Source organism: Rhinopithecus roxellana, chromosome 17, assembly GCF_007565055.1.
Source record: "Rhinopithecus roxellana isolate Shanxi Qingling chromosome 17, ASM756505v1, whole genome shotgun sequence".
NCBI classification, from domain to species: domain Eukaryota; kingdom Metazoa; phylum Chordata; class Mammalia; order Primates; family Cercopithecidae; genus Rhinopithecus; species Rhinopithecus roxellana.
Genome location: NC_044565.1, coordinates 6,598,672 through 6,626,151, shown reverse-complemented (window position 1 = coordinate 6,626,151; position 27,480 = coordinate 6,598,672). Strand labels below are relative to the sequence as shown.

Below are 27,480 nucleotides of genomic sequence, written 5' to 3'. Positions count from 1 at the left end.
CTGAGACACTACACACCCCCATAGCAATGGACACACCCAGCACAGAGCTCTTGCTTCCTAAATACCACTCTTCACTGAAAGCAAGCAAGAGATATTAAGATGTCTTAGAGAAATGGCTGACTCCAGGGCTACAGCCAGGAAAGTATAAGTCTGGAGCATGGAGCATGCTGTTATGCAAAAGAGTAAGGAAAAGCTCAAATAAAGGTAGGGGCATCTCAAAAGGACACAAGAACCAGCTTGAAAAGGCTCTCCCTGGCCAAATGTGGACAATCTGAGCATTAAAATAAATAATAAGAACTGTATAACTCATTGAATAAAATAAAAATCCATCAGTCCACACTGTTACAGATGAGTAAGTAGGAAAAAAACAAGAAGAGCTTTTCTTTAGAGTAGAAAGCCAGCTAATAACTGTGGAAGGAATGATGGAACCAGCAACCATCAGGATAATCATTCACTCTGGTAAGAATGTCCAACAGATGTTACAGCTAGAATGTGAAGGTTTGATGAATAACAGCATATTGACATAATCGCAAAGGATCTTCCCTAAGATACTTATAAATTAAAAATGTAAGAAAATAATTTTACATAAGAGAAGGCTGGTAGGCATCACCTTAATCAAATGATCTAAGTCAGCATCATCAGCCACGGGACAAGCCAGCACCACATATCCCTCTTACACGATACACAGAAGAACATCACTTCCATGATCTTCCTGCCCAAAATGTGTGACTGTGAGAAACGGCAGAGACACTCAGACTGAGAAGAACTCACCAGCCATCTTCAAAATGTCAATGTCCTCAAAGACAGGCAGACTGAGGTGTTGTCTGAAATAAAAGGAGGCTAAAGAGACAATCACTAAAACCAACACAGGATCTGGGATTTCATGGTACTAGAAAGGACGTTTTGCTAAAAAGAACACAATTCAAAAGGTCTGTCCTGTGAATACGAACACGACCTTTAGAATGGAGAAGCCTATTGTGTCCATGTCAATGTCCCGATCTGGATCACTGTGCTGTAGCTACACACACTGTCTATTTGGGGATCAAGGAGCATCACGTCTGCAACTCACTATCAAGTAGTTCTGAGAAAAACCACACATATATATACACACAGAGAGAGAGAGAAGAGACAGAGAGAAAGACAGAGAGAGGGGAAGAAAGAATAAACCAAATGAGGGACGTGTTAACATTTGGGAAATTTGGGCAAAATATACACAAGTTTTCCTGTTAATCTGGCAACTTTTCTCTAAAATTACATCCAAAAGTTCTAAATTAAACCTAAAATTAAAACTCACTGGAAATTATTTTTTAATGATAGGAATAAACCGTAAAAGGTGCAAGCACTGAAAAGTGCAAAACATTACTAAAAGAAAGTGAAGAACATGGAAATGAGTGAAGGGACCTACCATGTTCATGGACAGGAACACTCAAGACTATGCAGCTACAGCAGCTGATGGTTTTGCAGAGGAATTTGGCCGAACGTTTTCAATGTGCCATAAATTGTCCCAGGGCACTGAAAATGAAGGGAAACTTTCTGATTGCTTTTTTTTTTTTTTTTTAAGATGGAGTCTCTCTCTGTCACCCAGGCTGGAGTGCAGCGGCGCGATCTCGGCTCACCGCAAGCTCTGTCTCCTGGGTTCACACCATTCTCCTGCCTCAACCTCCTGAGTACCTGGGACTACAGGCGCCCACCACCACGTCCAGCTAATTTTTTCTATTTTTAGTAGAGACGGAGTTTCACCGTGTTAGCCAGGATGGCCTCGATCTCCTGACCTCGTGATCTACCCGCCTCAGCCTCCCAATCTGATTGCTTTTACGAAGCATGTATGACCATGACACCAAAACCTAATAAACCTAACCTAAAAACAAGAAAAAGAAAAAAATTACAAACGAACATCTTATAAATACTGATGCAAAAATACTAAATAAAACACTAATAAATAAACCCAAAACCCCCTCTGCTTGTTTTTCCCAGGAATGCAAGGCTAGCTCAACAAGAGGACACTCATCAGTGCACTACACCATATTAACCTAAGGAACCTATGGGGAAAAGCTGGTGAGTTTCTCTACAGATGTTAAAAACAGCATCAACAGAGTTCAATGCTCATTCCTGATGGAAACACAAGAAGCTGTCTTATAATGATAAAACAAAGAACCTTTCATCCTAAACGAGCACCTTACTTAATAAAAACCACTAGGAACAATTCCCGAATATCAAGAAGGAAACAAAGGTGCCGGCTATCTCTAGTCCTATTCCACACTGTTCTGGTGGTGTCAGCCAATGCAAGTAAAACAAGAGATCAACACGACATTAAAAACAAAAAAAGAAATGAAACACGATTATCTCTGCTTGTAAATGATACGGCAGTATACTTGGAAAACCCTAGCAAAACAATGTTAAAATCTGAACAATAAAAGATTTTGGTAAAGTACCAGGATATAAAATTAACATACAGAAATCCACAGCCTTCGCATACACAGAAACCAGTCTGAGACAGTCATGGTAGGAAAAAACCCATTTACAACAGTAACAAAGAACACAGTATACCTAGGAATAAATTTAACATGAAATGGGAAAAACCTCTTCAAGGGGACTTTAAAGTATTTTAAAGTTCAGAAAACTAGAACTGATCAAATAGATAGCTATCCCTTGTTCTTCAATAGGATGACTGTATCACAAAGACGTCCGTTTTCCTATCGCAATAAAAATACCAACATGCGTTTTTATGGAGCTGGACGGGTTGACAGGCAGTTCATCACAGGCCGTTCATCTAGGAAAACAAAGACACAAGAATAACCGGGAAAACACGAAACAAAAAGGGCTCGCACTTGCGGACTTTCAGAGTCCTAGAGAGTGAAGTCCTGACACGCGTTACAACAGGAACAGATCCTGAAAGCACCGTGCGAGGCAGAAGGAGCCAGACGTCAAAGGCCACACACGTGTGATTCCACTGTCACAAGAGGCCGCAAGATGCAAATCCACAGAAACCGAAAGCAGACAGACGATGCCAGGGCGGGGGAGGGGGACTAGAGAGTGACTGCTCATATATGTGGGCTTTCTTTTCAGGGTGATGGAGATATTCCGGCATCCGATAGTAATGAATGTACAACACTGTCAATAGACTAAAATTCACTGACTTATACACTTCAAAAGGGTGAACTTTAGGATATGTGAATTACACCGCTATTATTAAAATGCTAGAAAGCCTCTATAATTAAAACTGTGCATGAAAATATAAATAGACCAATGGAATAAGGAAGAAAGTCTAAAAATAGACCCACGTACATATGGAAATTTAGTATATGATAAATGCGGCATCACCAATCAAAGAAGGACTTTTTCATAAATGGTGCTGAGACATCTGCTTAGACATTTGGAAAAAAAAAATTGGTTCATACCTCACATAATAAAAAGAATACACTCCAAATGGTTCGTGGCTATCAATGCAGAAAAGAGAAAACAATGAAAGTATGGGCAGAAGAATGAATTCCCCTTTAACCTCTACGTAGGGAAAAGTTTCCCAAGTAGGACTCAAAATCAAAATACTACAAAAGGAAAGACTGACGCATGCCACAGCTTTTATAAAAGCAAGCAAACAAGAAAACTTCTGCATGGTGTAAAAAAACCAAACAAACAAACAAACAAAAACAAACAAAAAACACCCCTAAGCAACGCAGAAAGACAACAGAAGACAAGCAGAGAGAAAATATTTGCAACATATGCCAGAGACAAAGGACGAATATTATCCTTAACATATAAAGAGCTCATAAAAACTTCAAGGAAACCAAAAACAAACAAACAAAAAAAAAAACGGGCAAAAGACACAAACAGGAAATTTACACACAGAGGATATAAAACTGGTGCTTAAACATATGAAAAGATTGTTCAAGCTGACTCATAACTAGAGAAATGCAATTTATACTGGTTCGGAGAGTTTCCCTTCTGCCTGTGACTAGGAAGCTGGAAAGAGTGCTGCCCGAACCTAACAATACGAAAGGCCTGGACTCAACAGACAGCTGAAGCATCAGGGCCATGGCGTAGCCTGAAACCGAAAGAGAGTCCCAGGAGAGAAGGTGGGAGCACTGGCCTCTGCAGCAGAGAAAGGACGGGAGACCCCAGGGGCCACCCAGGTAGGCAAAAAGAATGATGCCACCTGGGCGGCCACACCCACTCACGAGCTCTTCTCCATGGGCTCAAGAGAAAGCCTAGCACAGGACAAGGCAGGACCCCTGGGGTGCAGGTGCCAGCAGACTGGAGGCTGAAAGACAGGAAGCCCCTCTCCCCTGAAGAAGCAAAGCCCAAGCCTATGGGTTAAGGGCAGCAATGGCTGAGCCCTGAGGCCCCACAGCATCCGTGAACACCCACAGTGGCTAAGGAAGGGTCAAAAAGCACTTCATGTCTCTGGAAAAGGGGCAGGGCGCCTTCCTGGGCCCACCACAGGAGTGCAGGAGAGGCAGAAAACACTCTCCTCTAGAGACCAGCAAAGGATTCAAGCAGAGTTTTTTTTTTTTTTTTTTTTTGAGGCGGAGTCTCGCTCTGTCGCCCAGCCTGGAGTGCAGTGGCCGGATCTCAGCTCACTGCAAGCTCCGCCTCCCGGGTTCACGCCATTCTCCTGCCTCAGCCTCCCGAGTAGCTGGGACTACAGGCGCCCGCCACCTCGCCCGGCTAGTTTTTGTATTTTTAGTAGAGACAGGGTTTCACTGTGTTAGCCAGGATGGTCTCGATCTCCTGACCTCGTGATCCGCCCGTCTCGGCCTCCCAAAGTGCTGGGATTACAGGCTTGAGCCACCGCGCCTGGCCTCAAGCAGAGTTTAACTGCCACAGGGAGAGGGAAGGGTCTCCGTGAAACCCCGGCTCCCGAGACCAGGCCTGCCTGAGACTGAGGCCACAGTGAGACAACCGTCACCCGGCTGCCAGGCTCCCAACAGCCAGCAAATGAACCTACGGCTGCAGGAGGGGAACCAATGTGGGGAGAGACCACCTCTGTATCGGCAGCGTGAGCACAGGAGGAAGCCCACGCTGTGGAGAGCAGGGCAGGAACACCCACCCACCCCAAACACCAAGTAACTCCAGGGGAATCTGTAACCGGGTCATACACTGAGGGTAAAACCAGCTGCAACAAAACCCGAATCCAGGCCAAACCCTGACCAGCTGGACTCAACCCCACATAAATGGCCTAGTATAAGGGGAATGCCCATTTCTGAGCATAAATATTATTTATCTCAGTCTGAAGTCCTATATCTGAAGTCAAAATCAATCAAATCAATCAAAAAGTACGAGACGCACAAAAACATCAGAAAAAGCAAACCACTGTCAAGTAACAACACAATTAGCAGAGCTGGACTGAGGAGACCTCAGAACCATCAGGGAACTTTAAATAACTATGGCTTCTATGTGAAAGTCCGCAGTAGAAAAGATGGACAAAATGCATGAGCAGTGGGGACGTTCAGCAGAGAAACGGAAACTCACAGAGGGTCACAGGGAAATGCCAACAATTAGAAACACCAGACGGAAATGAAGAAGGCTTCTGCAGCACTGCCATAGACTCAACACAGCCAGAAGGGAAAAGTCAGTCAACCTGAAATTACCCAAACCAAAACATAGAGAAAAAAGTGAAAAAGGAAAACAAAAGACAAGCACCTACCAGACATTATCAAACGTCCTAGCAAATGTTTAACTGGAATCCCAGAAGGTGAAGAGAGAGAGAGCAGTGGCAGAGAACTTTCCAGAAAGAATGAAAGGCATTCGCTCTAGACTGAATGTGTCTTCCAAGGTTGGAATCTAACTCCCAACCTGAAGGTGTTAGGAGGAGGAGCCTTTAGGAGGTGATGAGATCATAGAGGTGGAACGCTCATGAAGTGGATCGGTGCTCTTATAAATAAGACCCCAGAAAGACCCTTCACCCTTCCACCACATGAGGACACAGATAGAAGGCCCCATCTAGGAACTGGGACATAGGCCATCGCAGGAACCAAATCTGCTGGCACCTTGATCCTGGACTTGCAGCCTTGAGAACTGGGAGAAACACATTTCTGTTGTCTAAGGTATTCTGCTATAGCAGCCTCAACAAGCTGAGATAGTATCATCCCACAGACCCAAAAAGTCCAGAGAGGCCAGGCATGGTGGCTCATGCCTGTAATCACAGCACTTTGGAAGGCCAAGGCAGGAAGATCACTTGAGGCCAGAAGTTCAAGACCAGCCTGGCCAACAAAGTGAGACTCCATCTCTACAAAAAATAAAAAATAAATTTAAACATTTGTTGGGCACAATGATATGTGCCCAGATACTCAGCAGGCTGAGGTGGGAGGATCACTCGCACCTAGGAGTTTAAGATTACAGTGAACCAAGCACCACTGCACTCCAGCCTGGGGGAAAGAGTGAGATCCTGTCTCGAAAACAACAACTACCACAAAAAGCTCAGAGAACGCTATGCAAAATAAATACTAAATAAAAAAGGTAAAAAACACGTAGAGATATCATACTCAACCTGATGAAAACCAAAGATTAAAAAATCTTGAAGTTGACAAAGAAAGAATACAAACCGCACGCAAAGAAATGAAGAATTACAGCTGACTTTCCCTCAGAAACCATGCAAGCCAGAAGACAATGGAGTAACATCTTTAAAGCGCTGAGAGGCAAAAACAACAACAACAGCAACAACAACAAACCTGCAAGCCAGAATTCTATACCCAACGAAAATGTCTTCAAAAATGAAGTAGAGAAAAAAAGCTGCTGACCTAAGTACCTTTGGAAAACAGCATTCTGACTGGAAATGTCAGACTAAAGCAAAAGGAACTGTATAAAAACACTACACTTCAGTTAGCAAAGCTGTTTCTCACAGGCACAGGAGGACATCATTACAGATCCTACAGACATTCAAAGAATAATGAGGGAATATTACTAACAACTTTATGTCCATAAATTCAACAACCCAGATGAAATCAACAAATTCCTTGAAGGACACAAGCCTGAACAGCCTTGTATCTATTAAATACACATTGAACGGCGAGTTAAAAACCTTCCATTAACAAAAACTCCAGGCCTAGAGGCTTCAAAGCAAATTCTACCAAACTTTTAAAGAAGTAATACCAAATACATAAACTCTTCCATGAATGGGAGAAAAAAAACCCTGCAGGAAGCAAAGTCAGGTGAGTGGCTGCCAGGGGCTAGGAGTGGGCATAGGGATGGACTGCAGGGGGCAGGGGAAGACATCCTGGGTGATGAAAATGTCCAGTATCTTAACGGTGGTGGTGCTGCATGACTGTATACATTCATCAAAATTCACTGCACACTTGAAAGAGTAACTTTTATTGTATATAAATTATACTTCAATAAGGCTGACACCACAATAACAACCAGACAACACTCATTAACCATGACAGCAACCAGGATCACAGCCACCCTTGCGAGGAGGTACTGGGCTGGAAAGGAACACAAAGGTGACTTGCAGGTGTTGGAAACACTCTGTTTCTGGATCGAGGTTGTGGTTCCAGGCATGGACACACCTGCAACAATTTGTCAGGCTGCATACTTAAGATAGGTGTCTCTTACCACACATGAGCTAAACGCCAACTCTAAAAAAATGAGTATGAACACAACATTTTTAGCCTAAGCTGAGGGTTGGCAAACAACAACCCACAGGCGCTCTGCCTCATCTGCAATAAAGCTTTGCTGGCACACAGCCACACCCATTCATCCATGAGTTGTCTATGGGCTGCTTTTGTACCATGGGGCAGAGCTGGATAGCTGCAACGGACACTCTGAAGCCAGAGAACACCAACATATTTACAGTCTGGCCCTTTCCAGGAAATGCATGATGACCCTGGTTCAAGCAAATGGAAGAACAGGGTTGCCATTAACCAAGGAGACGAAGGCCGTGAGAGGAGGTGGTGGATTCTGAATTCTGCTTGGCAGACACTAACCTTGAGAAGCCACTCACTAGAAACACAGTATGGGCAACTGAACACAGGATCTGATCTCAGGGGAGAAACTCGACTAAAAGACCCGCCATGGGAGCCTGACTCCACAGGTCCGCAGCCCGACAGACGCAGGATGGGCCCTGGGCATGTTCGCTGCAGCCTCGGCTCCTGGGACCTGGCATCTGGTAGCAGAGCGGGAAGAGCCCCACAACCGCTTGCTGAAAGAATGAGAGAAAACCAACGAAGGATGAGTGGGAGGGAGAAGGGAAGGCAAGAGCTGGACGGGCTGGGACACGGAGGATAACCATGAATTCAGCCTTACAGCAGACACAGGATGGACCCCCTCTTTAAGGGCGGGCCCACTGGCTTTGGATGGATGGGAAGAGAAACTGGGCCCCAGGGACAGACAGAGGCTGCGGGGTGGAAAGAGTGTGCTGGCTTCCCTCACCCCTCACGTGAGCAGCAGGGGGCAAAGGGGCTCCTGCCTGGGTAGCCCCTGGCACGTTCCCTAGCCTCTGTGCCCCTCTTCCGTGAAATGGCCTTAACAGCAATGCTGGAGGATGAGCTGAGCTCACATACGTAGAAGGACCCAGAACATCCCCACGGGCCCCCTCCTGAGAAGGCCACCCCACCAGTGCCGTTTCCTTCCCTACTGTGCCTCTGCCAGCAGACTCCCCCCTGGGCCTCCTCTGTGGCCTCTTGGCCAAGGCCCTGCCCCTGACTTCTGGATGCTTTTTCTTGCTCCGCTCCCTCCCTCTGCCCCTCCATCCTACCCTTCAGCCTGTCCTAGGCCTCCCCCGTCACCTGTCTGCTGAGGCCCCTGAGTGGGTGCCTCTCTCTCGGACTGTGTCTGTGTCTCCCTCAGCCTCTGTCTCTGGGTGTCACGAGAAGAAAAAGAGGAAGAGAGGCCTCGCAGGACCAGGCAGCAGGTACGTAAGCCCCGCCTGGAGCTGGGTGCAACTCCCTTAGGAAGAAAACCATCTGGTCTCTGAAGGTGCTGCAGGGTGCCACCTGGGCTACGGCCATGGGAGTGGGTTCAGGTCCAGCAGTGCTGCCACCTTCAAAGGGCAGTTGAGTGGTCTCAAAGGTCCAGCTGGGCCCCACATTGACTGGCGGCTGTGAGAGAGGAGGCTGGGAAAACTCCCACCGGGGAGGCCGGCAGCTGGATGGCAGGGCCGATCCAGACTCCCACCAATACCCCACCTGGCCCAAGAAACCAGGACACAGGCATCAAAGACAACATCAAGGGGAGTTCACTGCCATCCTCCAGGAAGAAAACCCAGCAGGCCTACAAGCTCCACGGGGCCCTGAGACCACACCACCATCCCACAGCTGACGGACGCTGGCCCCTGCTCTCTGTGATGCCCCCACCCCCACCCCTCCTTCTACCTCTGACACAGGGATCTGCCACAGGAGAGAGAAAGTGAGTCAGGCAAGGAGGGGCCGAGCACAGAAAACCACCAGAGACCCGCCTGCTGCCCATTGGGGCGAGACCCAGACCTACAGGATCCAAGAAGACAGCCTTACCCACTCCAGGCAGAGGCAAGCAGGCACACACGGGAGAGACAGCTAGGCAGGCTAGGAGGGAAGCAGGGAGAGGGACGGTGGGGAGGAAGGGCTCAGAGCACAGCCAGCGGCACCCCCAGGGGATTAAAACATGGACAAGAAGAAACACCGCAGGCTCCAGGTAATACACTGTGTGTGTGGAGCAAAGGGGAAGTCCCCAGGAGGCGTCAGTGAGGAAAAAATTAAAAGACTAAAGTTCAGGCCAGGCGACGTGGCTCATGCCTGTAATCTCAGCACTTTGGGAGCCTGAAGCAGCCAGATCACTTGAGGTCAGGAGTTTGAGACCAGCCTGGGCAACATGGTGAAACCCCGTCTCTACTAAAAATACAAAAGTTAGCCAGGCGTGGTGGCCCACACCTGTAATCCCAGCTACTGGGGAGGCTGAGGCAGGAGAATCACTAGAACCCGGGGAGGCAGAGGTTGCAGTGGGCTGAGATCGTGCCACTGTACCCCAGCATGAGACAGAGGGAGACCTAGTCCCAAGAAAACAAAAGAAAAAAAAAAAAAGACTAAAGTTCACTCACTGGGGACTTGGCTTCCAGGCAAATCACTTTAGAAGTGGAAAATGCGGCTGGGCGTGGTGGCTCACGCCTGTAATCCCAGCACTTTGGGAGGCTGAGGCGGGTGGATCACAAGGTCAGGAGATTGAGACCATCCTGGCTAACACAGTGAAACCTCATCTCCACTAAAAAATACAAAAAATTAGCCGGGTGTGGTGGCGGGCGCCTGTAGTCCCAGCTACTCGGGAGGCTGAGGCAGAGGAATGGCGTGAATCCGGGAGGCGGAGCTTGCAGCGAGCGGAGATCGCACCACTGCATTCTAGCCTGGGCAACAGAGTGAGACTCTGTCTCAAAAAAAAAAAAAAAGGAGTGGGAAATGCATGAATTATGGCCCCTGGAGAGTTTTCTCAAACAAAGACCATCTGAAAAGGGGAAAGAGGCTCTGAGAAGGCTCTGGAAACTAGTGGGGGCAGGGAGGGGCTGGAGCAGAGGAAGGAGAGACTCAGCTCAGCCTGGGGAACAGGCGCCAGCCTCGGAGCTGCCCTGGGAAGACCCCACACACATCCGACTGCTGCTACTAAACCAATCCACATTTGACAGAACCTGCCAGGGACCCGGCACCAGGCAGGTGCCCAAGCACCATTAGTTCCTGTCCCCTTTCTCCAGGGAGGAGACAGGCTTGCTGGAAAGACAATACCCAAATTTAGGGTCACCACACCTCAACCACAGTACTCGACCACAGTACCCAAACAGAAGTGGACCTCCCACGGGGGTGGCCCCACTGTTCACAGTGCGCTGCCACGTGCCGGTCCTGTCCTGAACACTGGGGTACAGCAAGGGACAAGCCATACATCTGCTTCTGGGTGCCCATGACAATGGGGCAGTCTCCCAGCTGCTCCCGGCACCCACGGCGGATATCTGCATGTGGCCCCTTGAGAACAGGGGTGCACACCCAGGGCCTGGCCTGTGCTGGACAGACAGCAGCAGTGGAGCGGTGCCCTGGGGGAGGGCAGGTGGCAGGTGAGGAGCGCCACACACGGTGGTCACAGCAGTGCGGGTGTGTCCCTAAGTCTCTGCAGGGAAAGGAAGCTGGGCTGGCAGAGGATGGGGCAGGCCCTGGCAGGACAGGCCCTGGGGCTAGGTGCCAGCTTCCTCGGCTCCAAGGGGACCCGCCAGGCAGGCCTGGCAGCAGCTGCCTGAATGCTCAGCCCACTGGGTAGCCTTCGGTGAAGTCCGCCATCCAGCTCGCCACAGTGCACACTGCATGCTCTCTTAAAGGTCTGACCCTTCAATTAGCAAAGCAAGTGGTTCAATGAGAACGAAAATTCTGCCTGTGATGCCACCAGCACTCAGCTGCTGGGCCAACCTTGCTGCACAGAGACCCCCAGTCATGGCAACTGAGGCCTAGAAGATGCAGCTTCCTAGCAGTAAGAGCCTGCTTGCTCCCAGGCCTGGCCGGCTCCCATGAGGTTCTCGCTTCCAGTGCAGGTCCAGGCTGGGGTTCCAACTGATAGAGATGTGTGGACGCCTGCAGATTGCAAGGAGAGAGGAAGAAGGTGGGCAAAAGCAGGGGCAGGGCCTCCTAGCTCTGGCTGCCCCTCCAGGTCCACGGGTACAACAGGTCCCTGTGCTGGAGACTTCACAGATTGGACCAGCCGCTACAAACACCTGGAAAACATGGTCCCAGCAGAGTTGGCAGAGACTGCGGACTGCACAGTCCACTCCTCCCTGACCTGCGTGCAACCTCAGTCGCTCCATCTCTCTGAGTATATCCATATAATCCAAAGTGCGGGAGCAATTTGCACCCTGCAGGGCTACTGAGGGGGTGAGAAGGGGACAAGGGTGTGTCTCACTTAGGGAGACTCCACAGGTGTCTTGGTGCCGTTCCCTGAGGGGAACCTGAGAACCGCAAGGGCGACCCTGGAGCCCAGTGAATCCTGCTGTGGTCTGAATGTTCACGTCCTCTGCAAGTTCCCACTTTGAAATCCTGCCTCTGAGGCGATGGCATTAGCAGGTGAGGCATTTGGGTGGTGAACAGCTCATGAGGCAGAGCCCTCATTAGTGGGATGAGTATCCTTGTCAAATGGACCTGAGAGCGCTCCAACCGACTCTCCACCATGTGTGGGCACAGCGAGAAGTCAGCAGCCTGCAACCCAGAAGAGGGCCCCCAGAACCACCCCTGCTGGCACTCTGATCTCAGACTTGCAGCCTTCAGAGTCATGAGAAATGAGTGTCTGTCACCAGTCAGTTTATGGTATTTGTTACACCAGCCCGAATGGACTGACAGGCTCCATGGCCTGGAGAAGGTGTCAGGCAGAGAGACAAGGCTAGCTGGAGGGCCCACCCAGACACAGGACTCCCAGGGCCCGGGCATGGGGGCTGTAACCCGGAGTGGCAGACCCGTGTGCAAGGGAAGCGTGTGCCGAGCCACCAGTGGACACCCTGCAGACAGGCCAGCCCTTCCTCGCCCTTCCCTCGGGCCAACAGCTTCAGGCGGAACCTGGGCAGAGCAGGGAGAGCCACACAGGACCCTGGGCTCAGGGAGAGACGGAAACACTCCTGAGGTCACATGGGAAGCAGAGGACAGCTACTGGCAGAGCCCCACACCTCAGGCCTGCCCTCCTGTCCTAGTCTCTCTGCTGTGCCCACCCTGCCACCTCCCCGTCAATGGGGGACGTGGCAGCATCCTCAGAGTGCATCCCTCCAAGAGCACGTCCCCTCACGTCCTCCACAGACACTCCTCATCCAGTGTCCCACAAACCAGTGGGTGACCTGGGACAAAACATACTCCAGCTCTTCATCTCATAAGTCACCCAAGATCTATCCCAGACAGACTAAGGGCTGCATCACTTAGAAATAAATCAAAAGTAAAACATTAAGACAACCCCAAAGAAAACATCTACCAAATACAAAAGCAACGTTATCCACATAAACACACACACACACACACGAACACAGACTTGGCAGCATACTAAAAAAAAAAAAGCTTATATAAGTTAAAATGCAACATAGGCAAAATTAAAAGGCAAAAGATAAAGTGAAAACATATTTGCAACAAACATGACAAAGGCTGCTACCTTAATAAATAAGGCCCTCCTACAAATTCATTTTTAAAACATTCAGACATAACATGAACTGAGTCAGGGCAGTGTGCAGGAAGGCAGGCGAGCGCCCTAGCAGCATGAGGAATAACCTGAGAATCGCAGGAAGGCTGATCCCAGCCAGAGGACACCAGCACCTGCCATCGGGGTAGTGCTGGTGCATAACTGGGGGCACGGCAGGGGCTCCAGCCCAGACACAGCTTGTGGGGGTGTGAAGCAGCACAGCCCCCTGCAAAATGATGATGCAGAGGGACCCCCCTTCACTGCACCCCCAGAGCTCTGCTCCAAGGAATCCAGACAGAAACTACCAGAAGCTGGAAGCCCTGTAAACAAAAATCAAGGAGCTAGAAACGTCCTAAAGACTCAGCAATAAATAAATAACTAAACAAACCACGCCATGCATTTATATAATATGCAGCAACTCTAAGCAGGTTCTAAACATGTGTCTTCAGTGATGTGGTAAGTGCTCAGAGATGCCGAAGTGGAAGGGCTGCATGTGTGCGTCACACAGCCATCCCACACGGGGATCCGCGCGGTGAACGATGCGGTCCTTTCTGATAAAGACGAAGCAGTCCCCGATCCAGCCATGCCACCCCCAAGCACTTACATGCTGGAAATGTGCGGCCCCAAGACCCCGTACACCATGGTCAGAGCAGCCTTGTGCTGATCACCCCAACAGCCCAGGACAAGGGACAAACTCTGGTCTGTTCACACACGGGAACACCGCTCAGCATCCCAAGGGAGAAGGCACACACGCCACACCCACAGTTCACTAAAGCAAAAGCAGCCAGGCCAAAGACAGTCATGTTGTGCGATGCCATTTACAGGAAATTCCAGAACAGGCAAAACTCACATGTGGTGACAGAACTCAGAAAGGTGTGGGAAGGGCACAAGGGACTCTCTTGGGCTGGAAGATCACCTTCGTGGCATGAGCAAAGGCAGCTGTCAAAACTCCTCACACGGAATACTGGGGAGCTGTGTGTCCCACTGTGCGTTAATTACACACGCTCGAAATTTGTGCACTTGTGCAGCAAAAAGACTAGAAGGAGATCTATTACAATGCTGAGAGTAAAGTTCTCCCAGATATGACAGCAGGCATGAGCCTTGACTCCACCGCTCCGGGTAAGAAGCCAGTCCCAAAGCAACACGTGTTGTCCGAGGTCATTTACAGGAAATGCTCAGAACCCGCAAACCCACAGAGCCAGAAGACAGATTAGGGGTTGCCCAGTGGTAACAAGGAGACAACCCCAGTAGCTGCTCCTAGTGGGCCCCGGGGAGCCGGTAACCTACTGCCCAGAGGTCCTTCAAGGCGCACGGGCGTGTCAGGTGCTCCAGCGGGTAGGGGTGTGTTGCCCTTGGTCCCACTGCCACCTCTGAGTGTGAGCTCCTCTGCGGCCCTGGATGGCCCACCCTTCACCACCCCAGGCCGGCCCAGGCAGACGCCCTTCCCACCACTAGGCTCTGTGGTCGCCAAGCTCACAGGGCACTCTGATAGCTCCCTGGATGCGGCTCTCATGCCAGCCTTGGGAGGACTAGGCTAGCAGCATCCCTTTGCAGACGACCCTCAGAGCAAGAGACCAAGCCCGCAGCAGACCAGCACAGATTGGAGCAGCTCATGCACGTCCTCCCACCCCAGCTCAGCGCCTTGGCAGCAGATGTAGCCTTAAGAGCATCAGTCTCCTCATCTGTATAGTGGGCACACCTCAGCAGGCTGCTGCCAGCAAGGACAGACTGTCCACCACGGAGTGGGCACCACACCTCTGAGTAAGCGTCCCAGGGTTGCCTCTCCTCCTAATTACCCAGACTCAAATGCCCCCAATCTCACCCTCCCAGTGAGCAGCGGCTCTGCACTCGTGCTGCACTCACGCCAGCAGGGGGATGAGCCGCACGCGGCTGATGAGCTACGTTTGCCCAGAGGTGCGTGTCTGGGAAAAGGGAGAGTAGTTTCACAACTTCTAAAATAAACACAGCCAACACCACTCCCGCCGGGGGCAGATGGGGAATGGGGCGGGGAGGCCCACTCGTCCTTACACTTTCATTTCCTATTTAAGTTTTCAGGGTTCAATGTGCCACAGGTACTTCCACACCCTTGAAAGCCCTTCTCTGCCTGACGGGGAGGCGTCAGACCACATCAGAGAGAAGAGAGACCCCATCAGACAGACGCAGCCCCCAGTGCTCCCCAAGCCCCCAAGTCAGGTACAGGGCCCCAGCTCAGGGCTCCAGCTTTACAGGTGGGACCAGGGGCTACCTCAGCCTCCAGGGCTCCAGGCTGCTGACGTAGGCCTGGCAGGGTCAGGGGATGCCCGAGCGCCACCCACCCAAATCTGGCTAGATCTACGGCCTTCAGCAGGCGCTTATCCCGAGCAGGGCTCTGTGGTCCCCGAGGGAAAGGAAGCATCTAATCCCCCTCTCCCCAGGGTCTGAAGCACCTTCCTGTGCTGCTGTCCCCAACAGAGGAGAGAACTGACGCCAAGGGAGAGGGCAGGTGAATACGTGGGTCCCGCACACTCCCCACTGCCAAATCTGCACTGGGAGTTCCAAGTCACTACAATAAGAGTGTGGAGGTGGGTGGACATCGAGGCCAAGCTTTGTCCAGGCGTACCATGTCGCCAGGCACTGTCCTAAGCACTGAACTCATTCCCATCTCCCAACAACTCCACAGGACAGAAACGGAGACACAGACAGAAGAACAAGGAGAGCCTGCAGCACATCCATGGGGAGGCCGGGCCTTGCCCTCTGCAGGTGGATACAGGGCCCGGGGTCCCACCCACAGCCAACAGCCCCTTTCTCCTTCCAGGCACCACCGGACACAGCAGCAGCAGGCCACAGAGCAGGGAGGGCAAAGCTGGGACGCACACCTGGGGCTCTGTGGGCTCAGGACAGGTTCACGGCATCGTGGAGCCTCCTTCGGGCTGAACTGCATGGAGGGCAGAGGGGACAGACCCTGAGGCAATGTACCCTTGTCACGAAGCATCCTGACCCCACCCCCCACCCTGCCCTCACCTAGCCCAGGACACCCCACTTCTCACGGCAGCCCCCCCATGGGGCTCCCCAGCCAGACTGTGGGCTCCCTGCAGAGCCCCCTCCCTCTGTTCCCTGCCCAGAGGACAGTCCTGCCTCCCTCAGGGGGAAACAGCAAGTGTGGAAACAAGCTGTGTGGTGAGGCTGAAATTTGGTAAAATACCCATAACAGAAAAAAGACTGCAAGGAGAAAGTGCTCCAGGAAAGTCTGAGTGGCCACCAGGATGGCCCACAGCAGATGCCACTGACATCATCTGCTGACAGGCGTGGTTTGAGTTTTCTACAAGGAATGAGTACTACTCTTAGGAAGGTGAGATAAAGTCGTTTTAAGAAATAATAAAGGGGGGCAAATGCTGCAACATCTTCCAATGCCCTTCCCTCCTCGCCCTTACCCCCCACACACATGCACCTGCACACATACCTTCACAGCTGGCCTCCCAGCGTCACCCATAGCAAGTCCCTGGCTCCAGCCTCAGTCCCAGCACTGTAGACTCAAAGCAGGCACACAGCTTCCCAGGCCTTAGCAGTCAATCAGGGTTATGAGGGCCTTGCCCTGGCCCAACTGCTGGGCTCCAAATCATCTTCAGAGTCAGTGCCAGAAGCTGCTCCTGTGGGATTCTGCCTGCCCTTGTTTCCTGACTCCTGGAGCACCAGGGAAACTCCTGTCTCCACAGCATCCACCCAGCCCAGGCCCCTGTGGGCCGTGGGCAGCCCAAGGCTACATCTCAGCCACCTCCATACGGCCAGCACCTGCCCACTCTGTGAAGGTCCCAGGATGAAGGGTTAAACCCCAGGGCCGGGCAGCAGGTGTCCAGGGAAGTGAGCTGCCCAACGCCCTCCTGTAAGTGCCAGGGGAGCCTCTGGCCTCTCCCTTCCAGCACCCAGTGGGGCCTCCCCTTGCTAAAACCTATCAGTGCCCCCCCACCAAGCACAAACGTGGAGGTCAGGGTGGGCTCACGGATGGTGGCACAGGCAGGAGTGTGTCCTGGAGCTCAGCACCCTTGCTGGGAGACCCCAGAAGCAGAGGCAGGCACCCAGCAGTGCTGAGGGGTCTGGTGTGAGGCGGGAGAAGGGCAGCACCCAGGGGAGCCACACACCGAAACCAGGAGAAGCAGCGCAGGGCAAACCACAGAGTCTTCCAGTTTCCTTCAGTGGGAGTGTCGGCCCCAGGCTGCGGGCAAGTCCCCAACCCCCGATGACCTGGGCAAGCACTGTCACCTGCCCGCAGCTCGGCGTCCTGGGCCAGCCCCTAACAGAGCAAAAGACAAGCTCTGCCCGCCTCGGCATCAGGAACAGGCAGCACCCGCGGGTGCCGCAGCTCATCCTGCGTGTGGGAGACACTGAGTCACGGCCACGGCTCATGCCCGCACCCACTCTCAGACGCTGCCCAGTCCTCCCCTCGGTGAGCAGGCCGCCACCTCCTCCTCTGATGGGTACCTGACACCCCCCCCACACACAGGCCAGATGCTTGGTGGGGGAGGCCTGGCCATGCCCAGGCCCACACGCCCCTGCCAGCATCAGCCCTGTGCAGCCTCCGCATGGAGTGGGGTCTCTGCGCATGTGCATCCGAGTGGCATGTGTGAGCGTGTGTGCTCGTGTGTGTGCCAGAGAGCCAGAGGAGGAGGAGGGCCCAGCTGGGGAGCTGCAGTTACATGAATCAGTGTTGTTATAGCAACTTCAACTCCATGTCAAGCAGAATGCCAGCCGGGCACCCCCAGGCACCTCGTAGACCACGCCCAGAATCAGCAGTGGAGAAGCACCGATCGCTAAGGGCACAAATGGGTGGTCAGAACACTAGCAACACACATCCTTTCCCCCTCCCCCACCTGCAGGGCTGCCTCCACCCCAACCTCTACCGTTCCCCAGGAGGCCGGCCTCTGCCCATTGCCCAGCTGCCTACACTGCCCGCCAGTCCCTTCTCCCCAGGATGGCAGCAGCAAATAGCAAGATGCCAGCGCCTGAGTCATGTGGGCAGGGGGCAGGGAGCACCCCTGCATGCAGCTGCACGCAGCCCAGGAGTCATGCTGTGCCCTCAGGCTGGGACCTCCTGGCAGAGAGAAGGTCCAGCCATGGGGTGGCCAAGAGAAGGAGGGTCACCCACTGTCACCTTCAAGCCATAAGGAGGGGACCATGGACCCCATCCACTCAGGCACATTTCACTCCAGAGGCTGTTCACTTCACCAGAGGCCAGCTTTCCAGGAGAGGAGGGGCCCGGCAGGCCCTGCCTAGAGCCGGTGGCCGTCACTTCAGTGAGCTCCCAGGTCCGTGCGGAAGGCACTTTTCTGTCCTTTCACAGATCACAGAGTTGGAGATCAACCATGGAGTGGGCCCGGCCCTCGTCCAGGGTGGAGGCAGCAGGCAGCAGGCTGTGAGGGCCTGAAGTGCAGGCTCTTCACCACTGTGCTGGAAGCACAGCCCCAGCGGAGCAGGCTCTGGGAGGAAAGGAGGGCAGAGGAGCAGGGAAGGGGCCTCAAGAGAAGGTGGGGACCCTCTCTGGAGAAGGGCACAGGGACCCACAACAGGGCAGGGAAGGGCTGGCCCTAGCTCTACCTGGGACCAAGAAGAGTCCCATCATGCAGGTGGCTTTCCCACAGGCAGCCTCAGAAACAGGGGTGGAGTCATAGGCCACAGGACCCAAGGGAGGGGAGATAGGAGGACCAGGGGTCAGTGTGAGTGGAGAACAACCCAGGGTCAGACTGGTCAGCAGCAGCTGAGAGAGACCTGGAGAAAGACAGGCCAGGGCAGGGCACAGAGGCTGGGTAGGACGTGTGGCCAGAGAACAGAATGCTGCCACTTCAAGGCCCAGAGACAAGGCACCACCCAGGACAGAATGCAAATGCCAGACACCCATCCTCTGCAGGAGGCCCCAAGCACAGCTGGCCAGGCACTGTCCACGGTGCTGAGAGCCACAGACCATGAGCTGCCCCCACGAGCCTAGTCCACACCCACCAAAGCCTCATGGGGTCTTCCCTCCCCCAGCCTCAAGCTCAGCCCTGCCAGGGCTGGAGGCCCTACTGTCATGGCAGAGGGCAGGGGTGTGGACGCGTCTTTGCTAAGTGCCTACTGTGTGCAGCTATCAAAAGCCTCTTGGGGTCTTCCCTCCCCTACCCTCAAGCTCAGCCTTGCCATGGCTGGAGGCCCTACTGTCATGTCAGGGGGCAGGAGTGTGGATGTGCCTTTGCTAAGTGCCTACTGTGTGCAGCCACCACAAGAGGCATTGGAACACTTCCTTTTTCAATGTTCACAACCCTAGGAGGTTATCAAGGTGAGAAAACTGACCTTGAGTGTAAGTATAGCTACATACATATTTTTCCTATTTCCTTCTAGAAATCAACTTAAAACAACAAGGAGAATGCCCCCACCACTGCTACCAAATTAACAAAAAGTTTGAAAATCCAAGCTTCACGTTTAGAAAAAACAGGAAATAAATACAATCTATAGGCCCGAAAGCACAAGTGAGGGCTATGACCAAGAACAGAGAGGGCAGGCAAGACCCACGCAGGAAGGAGTGAAGCAGCACTTGCAGTGGAAGGGGTGCAGTGCAGCACCTGCAGAAACACGCTCCCTGAGCACGGCCACTGACCCAGAACTTAAACACCTTTCTTTGTCACAGCAGCAGCAACAGAACCGGGTGAGAAGGGTTGGCGTCAGGAGCCTCCTGAACAGTCGACAGACCCAAGCAGCAGAGTAGGGACCACACATGGAGTCACCAAGAGAGCCACATGTGCAGTCTGCCTCCATGGCAGGGCTGCAAGAGAAGGATGGGGCCTCTGGAAAGCTACTGCATCCCCTATATCTCCATCCCCTGCCTCTCTGAGAAGGCAGGTGTGAGGACTCTTACAAGGAGCTGGCCCAGAAAAAAACTGATGCATTCTAAAATGAAAAAAAAAAACCCAATAGCCAAAATAATCTTGAAAAAGAAAAACTTGGGAGGCCACATTCTTCCTGATTTCAAAACATGCTACAAAGCTACAGTAATCAAAACAGTATGGTAGGGCATGAAATCAGATATACAGACCCACAGAATAGAATAAAGAGCCCAGAAATAATCCCTGGTGTATATATGGTCACATGATCATCAACAAGCATGCTAAGACTATTCAATGGGAAAAGGATCATCTTTTCAACAAATTGTGCTGGAAAGACTGGATAGTCCCATGCAAATGAATGAAGTTGGATCTTCATCTTAAACCACACACAAAAATTATCATGAAATGTATCAAAGGCCTAAAAGTAAAAGCTACAATTATCAAACTCTTACAAGAAAACATAACGGAAAATGTGCATGACATTGGATTTGGCTATGATTTCTTAGCTATGACTGACACCAAAAGCAAAGACAAGAAAAGAAAAAAAATAGATGGGATTTTATCAAAATTAAAAACTTTTGTACATAAAAGTACACTATCAACGGAGTGCAGAGGCCCCTCACAACATGGGAGAAAATATGTGCAAGTCACATGTCTGTTAAGGGATTAACATCCACAATAAGTAAAGGATTTCTACAACTCAACAACAACAAAAAATCTGATTTTAAAAGTATCACAAATGATAGAGACAAGAAAAGTGAATGAAGTGAAGTGAAAGAGAAAGAGAGAGAGAAAAGAAGGAAGGAAGGAAGGAAGGGAGGGATGCGGGGAGGGGAGGGAGGGAGGGAGGGAGGCGGGGAGGGGAAGGAGGGAGGAAATCACTTACAAAGGGAGGAAAAACCAGTCAGGCCACAGATTCCTCTGAAACAACATTCAAGGTCAGAAGACAATGCAGTGACACCTCCAAGACGCTGGAAGGATGGAGGCCCAAACCAAGGGCTCCAGCAACATTCAAACCATCCCACAAGCCAAGAAGCCACAGCTTTGAATATGCGGTACCTGGGGACTGTTCCCACCCACCACTGTGAAAAAAAAACTTTAAGACAAACCTCAGCCAATTAAAAGCTGACAGAGGAAACGCCACCAAAACGGTTGTCAATGAGCATGAACTATTAATATATTTACCAGTAGATTTTTTTTTTTTTTTTTTTTTTTTTTTTTTTGAGACGGAGTCTGGCTCTGTCGCCCAGGCTGGAGTGCAGTGGCCGGATCTCAGCTCACTGCAAGCTCCGCCTCCCGGGTTTACACCATTCTCCCGCCTCAGCCTCCCAAGTAGCTGGGACTACAGGCGCCCACCACCTCGCCCGGCTAGTTTTTTGTGTTTTTTTAGTAGAGACGGGGTTTCACCGTGTTAGCCAGGATGGTCTTGATCTCCTGACCTCGTGATCCGCCCGTCTCGGCCTCCCAAAGTGCTGGGATTACAGGCGTGAGCCACCACGCCCGGCTACCAGTAGATTTAAGACTAAAACAAACGTGAGCGTGTGGTGACAGAACAGAATGCAGATATGCCCTGACTACGGAGTGATGACTCAACTGATGACACCTAGGAGGGGAATGAGAAAAGAGGGAGTGAGGTAAAACAATTAGCTCCTCACCTCATTAGCAAGAACTGGAGTCAAAGGATCTCATTTAAAGCTGACATTTCAGTCACAGAAATACAAGTAGATTTAACAGTATAAAGGCAAACACTGAGAAAAGTACTATTGTCATCGAAAATTGGTGATGGGAGGAAGAAAACAAAATACATTCATTTTGTAATTACTCACAGAAGGTGTACTAGTTTCCAATCGCTGCCGTAGGAAATCACCACAAATGTAGCTGCTTAACACAGACAAATTTGCTCTTTCACAGCTTCTGTAGGTCAGAAGTCCAGCTGGGCCATGTTCCTGCTTGGAGACTGGGAAAATAACTCAGATTGCAGGAAGAATCCAGGTCCCTGTGGCTATAGAACTGAGGTCCTGTTTCCTTCCTGGCAAGGGACCACCCTTAGCCCCTAAAGTCCTTGCATCTAGGGGCCAGCAAATCCTTCTCACTCTTGGGACCTCTCTAACATCCCCCTTCACCACATAGCTCTCATTTCTTGCCAGAGAATGCTCTCCGCTTTTCAGGACTCAGATAATTCAGCCTTCCCAGGTAATCCAGGATAATCAATCTACTTTGAGATTCATACCCTTTAATCACATCTGCAAAGACCCTTTTGCCATGTAGCATGACATGTTGACAGGTGTTAGGGATTAGAGCGTGGCTATCAGGGGAATGGGAGAACATTATTCTGGCTATCACAGAACGTACCTAATAAATGGTCCCTCTCAACATGAAGTATTAGAGGCATTTACGAATTACATGAGATACTATAATATCTCACATAGACTCTCTTCAATATAAGAACTCTTTAAAAATTTTAAAAAGGAAAGAATATGGACCACAGAGTAAAAGACTTAACAATACATGCACACACAAAGCACAACACAACTGAGGTCAAATGTAGTTGATATATCAATAAATGTACATTAGTTTAACTTCACTAGGCAAGAAAAAAAAGATTCTCTGATTGAATCACAAGGCAAAATCTAACTTCACGTGGTATGAGACACATTTAAAACAATGCAGTAGAGCTAAAATTTTGTAATGGGCAAAGGTATGCCAAGCAGATACGAACTCAAGAAAGCACTAGTCATGATCCTACAGACAAGCAGAAATGAGACAAAGAAGGGCGCTTTGATCCTAATGCATGCACTTCAGAGTAAAAATATAATAGTTATAAATAGCTATGCAACAAATCACACAGCAGCCAACATTCACAGGAGCCACAAGGAGAAACGGACAGAAATGTATCAATGGTAGACATTAATTCACTCCTCTTGGTCCACAACAGAGCAAGAGACAAAAACTAAGCAAGCATTACACATGACCTAAATAACACAATTAAAGTGGTAAAAGTGATTGATATACACATCAAACCTCTGTAACCCAAAACAAAAAACCAATCCTCTTTTCAAGCCCCAGTGGAACAGTGATGAAAACTGACCCCAGATTAGGAAGGTAAGAAACCTCCTGAAACCCAAAAGTTCAAGAGGGAATAGTCAACATTCTGTCATCGAAATGCAACTAAAGCTGGAATACTAACAAAATCGGGAAATCAAAGACTTGCTACCTGGAAATTTTAAAACTTGCTCCTGAAAAACTCTTGAACCAAAAAGAAAATACAAACTAAAACTGCAGAACTTCTAAAGAGCAATGATAAGGAAAATGTGTCTCATCAAAACTGGGGCATCAGCCCTTGAATACAAAATAAGCTTGAAAGAATAAAAAACGAATCAAGCATTCACACCAGACATTTAGTAAAAGGATACGATAAACGGAGGAAAAGTAGAAGGGATTATTAATCATTAGCAAAAACAAGGGAGTTTAAAAAGCAGAAAAATAAGGCAATTAATTTAATTTAAAAATTCAAAAACTGAATCTTGGAAGAAAAAATAAAACAATGGAAACTTCACTAACCTAACCAAGAAAAACAAGAGGAGCAGCTGAGATGGAAATAACCCCAGAAACCAACGATATTAAAAGAGTCACAGAAGATCATTTTACTCAAGCCTGCGTGAATAAATTTAACAAATTTAACAAACTGGATGAAATTGATAATAGTTTGGGAAAATATTTACAAAACTGATCCCAAAAAGTTTAGACAGAATAATTTCCATAGGGAAAATAATAAAGACAAAAATCATAAAAGAACTTTCTTCCTCAAAACAAAAAACAAACAAAAAAGCACCAGACCCCAACAGTTTCACAGAGGAATCTAACCACTCTTTAGACACCAGGCAATTCAGTGCTATTAAACTATTCCAGAGAATGGCATAAGAAATATAACTTCTGCATTATGTTTATGAAGCAACTATAATGTTGATATCACAACCAAAAAAATGTGCACATACAAAAGAAAACTACAGGCCAGCCTTAATTATGAAGAGAATACATAAAAATCAATTAAATACCAGCAAAAAGTGCATTCAGCAGTACCTTAAAAAACTATGTATCAGACCAAGTGAACTATAATCAAGGAATTTAATTTCATTATTAGCAACTTCATTTGTGTAATTCATTATATTAATATGTCTTCAGGAAAAAAATCATACGGTCACCCCATAGATGATTGTTTTCAAAAAGCAACTGACAAAATTCAACAATGATTCTTGATTCTTTAAAAAAGAAAATAGGAAATAAAATAGGCAGTACAGGTTCTTCATTAGCATACCTTTCTCAATCCAAAGCCATACTCTGCTTTATGCAGTAACAGCAGAGACATTCCTAATAGATGCCTACTACAATCACCATTAGTTACCATCAGGTTGAAGGATCCAGTCCATAAAAATAGATGAGAGAAGGAAACCAGAGTATAAAATTGGAGAGGATAAGGCTAACTGCATTCCAACATCTACATCACTATCTGCAGTTCAACATGAACAGATACCTTGAAAACCCAAGATAATGAACTAAAAAAACAACAGAAAAAATCAGTAAGTTAGCAAAAAACGTTTTTTTTTTTTTTTTTTTTTTTTTTTTTGAGACGGAGTCTCCCTCTGTCATCCAGGCTGGAGTGCAGTGGGACAATCTCGGCTCACTGCAACCTCCCCCTCCCAGGTTCAAGTCATTCTCTTGCCTCAGCCTCCTGAGTAGCTGGGATTACAGGCACACACCACCACGCCCAGCTAATTTTTGTATTTTTTTAGTAGAGACGGGGTTTTGCCATGTCAGCTAGGCTGGTCTCAAACTCCTGACCTCAGGTGATCTGCCTGCCCCGGCCTCCCAAAGTGCTGGGATTACAGGCATGAACTGCTGTGCCTGGCCCAAAATTAATATTTAGAATACAATAGTATTCACACACATATATGATAAATATAGAAGAAAATATTCCTTGGAACAACAATAAAAAGGATAAAATGTCTGAGGATAAAGAAAACCTCACTCAAAACATACCACAAAGCTATAGTAATCAAAACAGCATGGTGATGACATAAAAATAGACATACAGACTAACGAAACAGGATAGAGATCCCAGAAATAAATCCACTCATTTATGGTCAAATGATTTTAGACAATGGTTCCAAGAATTCACAATGAGAAAAGGACAGTCTCTTGATAAATGATGCTGGGAAAACTGCTTCTCTAGATACAGAAGAATAACAGTAGACACATCTCACACCATGAACAAGATCAACTCAAAGTGGATTAAAGACAACCGTTTAGTCTTAAAACTGTTTAACAACTAGAAGAAAAGGGAGGAAAACCTCCACGACGTCAGTCTGGGCAATGACTTTTTGAATATGACCCCAAAAGCAAAGGCAATAAAAGTGGAAATAAATGGGGTTACACCAAACTAAAAAGCTTCTGCACAGCAAAGAAAACAATCAACACAGTGAACAGACAATCTATGGAGAGGGCGGAAATATTTGCAATCCATACATCTGACAGGTACAAATATCCAAAATACAGTATATAAGGAACTCAACTCAATAGCAAGAAAACAAATAACCCCCATTTTAAAAAGCCACAAAACTCCTGAAGAGTTATTTCACAAAAGACGATGTATGAATAGTGAACAAGTACACAAAAAAAGGTGCTCAATGTCATTAACCATCACAGAAATACAAGTTAAAACCCAATGAGACATCACCTCACATCTGTTAGAATGGTTACCATCGAAAAGACAAAGATGGCCAGTGTTGGTGAAGATGTGGAGGAAAGGCAACCCTCACAGCCTGCTGGTGGGCATGTCAATTAGTACAACCCGATGGAAAACAGGGTGGAGGCTCCTCCAAACATTCAATAGAGAACTACCATCTCATTCAGCAATCCCACTGCTGGAAACATATTCAAAGGAAACAAGATCAGAATGTTGAACAGAGACCTGCCTGTCCATGTTCACTGCAGCACTATTCACAATAGCCAAGGTAGGGAATCAACCTAAGTTCCAGCAGCGGATGAATGACGGAGAAACGTGGCGCATTAACACAGTGGAATGTTATTCAGCCTTAAAAGAAAGAAATTCCGGCCGGGCGCAGTGGCTCACGCCTGTCATCCCAGCACTTTGGGAGGCCGAGACGGGCGGGTCACGAGGTCAAGAGATCGAGACCATCCTGGCGAACACGGTGAAACCCCGTCTCTACTAAAAATCCAAAAAAAAACTAGCCGGGCGAGGTGGCGGGCGCCTGTAGTCCCAGCTACTCCGGAGCCTGAGGCAGGAGAATGGCCTGAACCCAGGAAGTGGAACTTGTAGTGAACAGAGATTGTGCCACTGCCCTCCAGCCTTCCAGCCTGAGCGAGGAGTGAGATTCCATCTCAAAAAAAAAAGAAAAGAAAAGAAAAGAAAGAAATCCTGTAAGCCATGATGTGAAGCAAATACGCCAGGCACAGAGAGACGAACACTGCATGTTCTCACCCACCTGGGGAGGCTAACAAAGTTGATCTCATGGCAGTAAAAGTAGAAGGAGGTTACCAGAGACTGGAGGGAGGAGGAGATGTTGGCCAGTTAATACAAAATGTCAGCTACACAGGAGGATTCAGTTCAAGGGGCCTACTGTACAACATGGGGTCTAGAGTCAGTAACTTTCCATGGACGTATGCACTGGCACACTCCGGAGGCTAATTTGGCAGTCTACGTCAAAATTACAAAAGTGTATACCCTTTTGACCCAGCACTTGTTCTGAGCATTTATCCTGCACACATATCACACTTAAACACGTGCAAAGCAGCGTATGAACTGGGCCATCCATTTTGTTACAGGAAAAGATCCAAAGTCACCCAAATGTCCATCCACAGAGGCCTACGAAATCAGTCCGAGCATATCCACACCATGGAATCCTCTGTGACTGTCACAGACAAGAAAGGAACCCTGGACTGATTCCAAAAGATCTCCACATCACTTACCACACTAACACTTCGCCAGGGAGGGAGGGATCCGAGGTGCAGGAATGTGTCATAGCATCATGACTTGTGACAGGAAAAGCAAAAAAGAAATGTTTATGTTTACTTGGAATGTATAATGAAGCTACGGAAGGACAAACAGTCATTCTTCACTTAACCATGGGATACAATCTGAGGAATGTATCACAAGGCGATGTCCTCACTGTGCAAACACCACAGAGCATATCTACACACACTGAATGCTGGAGCCCAGCACACACCCAGGCCATGTGGTAAAGCCTGCTGCTCCAGACTATAAACCTGGACGGCAGGCAAATGGACTAAATGCAGTAGGCAACTGTAATACAACAGTAAGAATTTGTGTGTCTATAACAGATGCTGTACACTGTGGGGGACTTTATGACAGACACTGTACACTGCTGGGGACTTTATAACAGACGCTGTACAGTGCTGGGGGCTTTATGACAGACGCTGTACAGTGCTGGGGACTTTATAACAGACGCTGTACACTGCTGGGGACTGCTGGGGACTTTATGACAGACACCGTACACTGCTGGGGACTTTATGACAGACGCCGTAC

At 49.1% G+C, this 27,480-nt stretch overlaps 1 protein-coding gene across 19 annotated transcripts in view; it reads right to left on the bottom strand.

Moving 5' to 3' along the window:
* The window catches only part of TSNARE1 (t-SNARE domain containing 1), a 139,383-nt gene that overhangs the window by 99,912 nt on the left and 11,991 nt on the right, over positions 1–27,480 (bottom strand). For 2 of the 19 annotated variants that reach the window (XR_004054310.1, XM_030921032.1), the window contains exons 1-2: positions 16,529–19,993; positions 15,945–16,003 (exon numbers count right to left, since the gene is read on the bottom strand). The exons of 8 other annotated variants lie outside the window; for them this stretch is intronic. The gene's annotated coding sequence lies outside the window, so the exon portion shown is untranslated. Of the gene's footprint in view, positions 1–15,944; positions 16,004–16,528; positions 19,994–27,480 lie in introns of those variants that run through there. 9 more of the 19 variants (XR_004054309.1, XM_030921033.1, XM_030921034.1 and 6 more) reach the window with 5 other exon arrangements.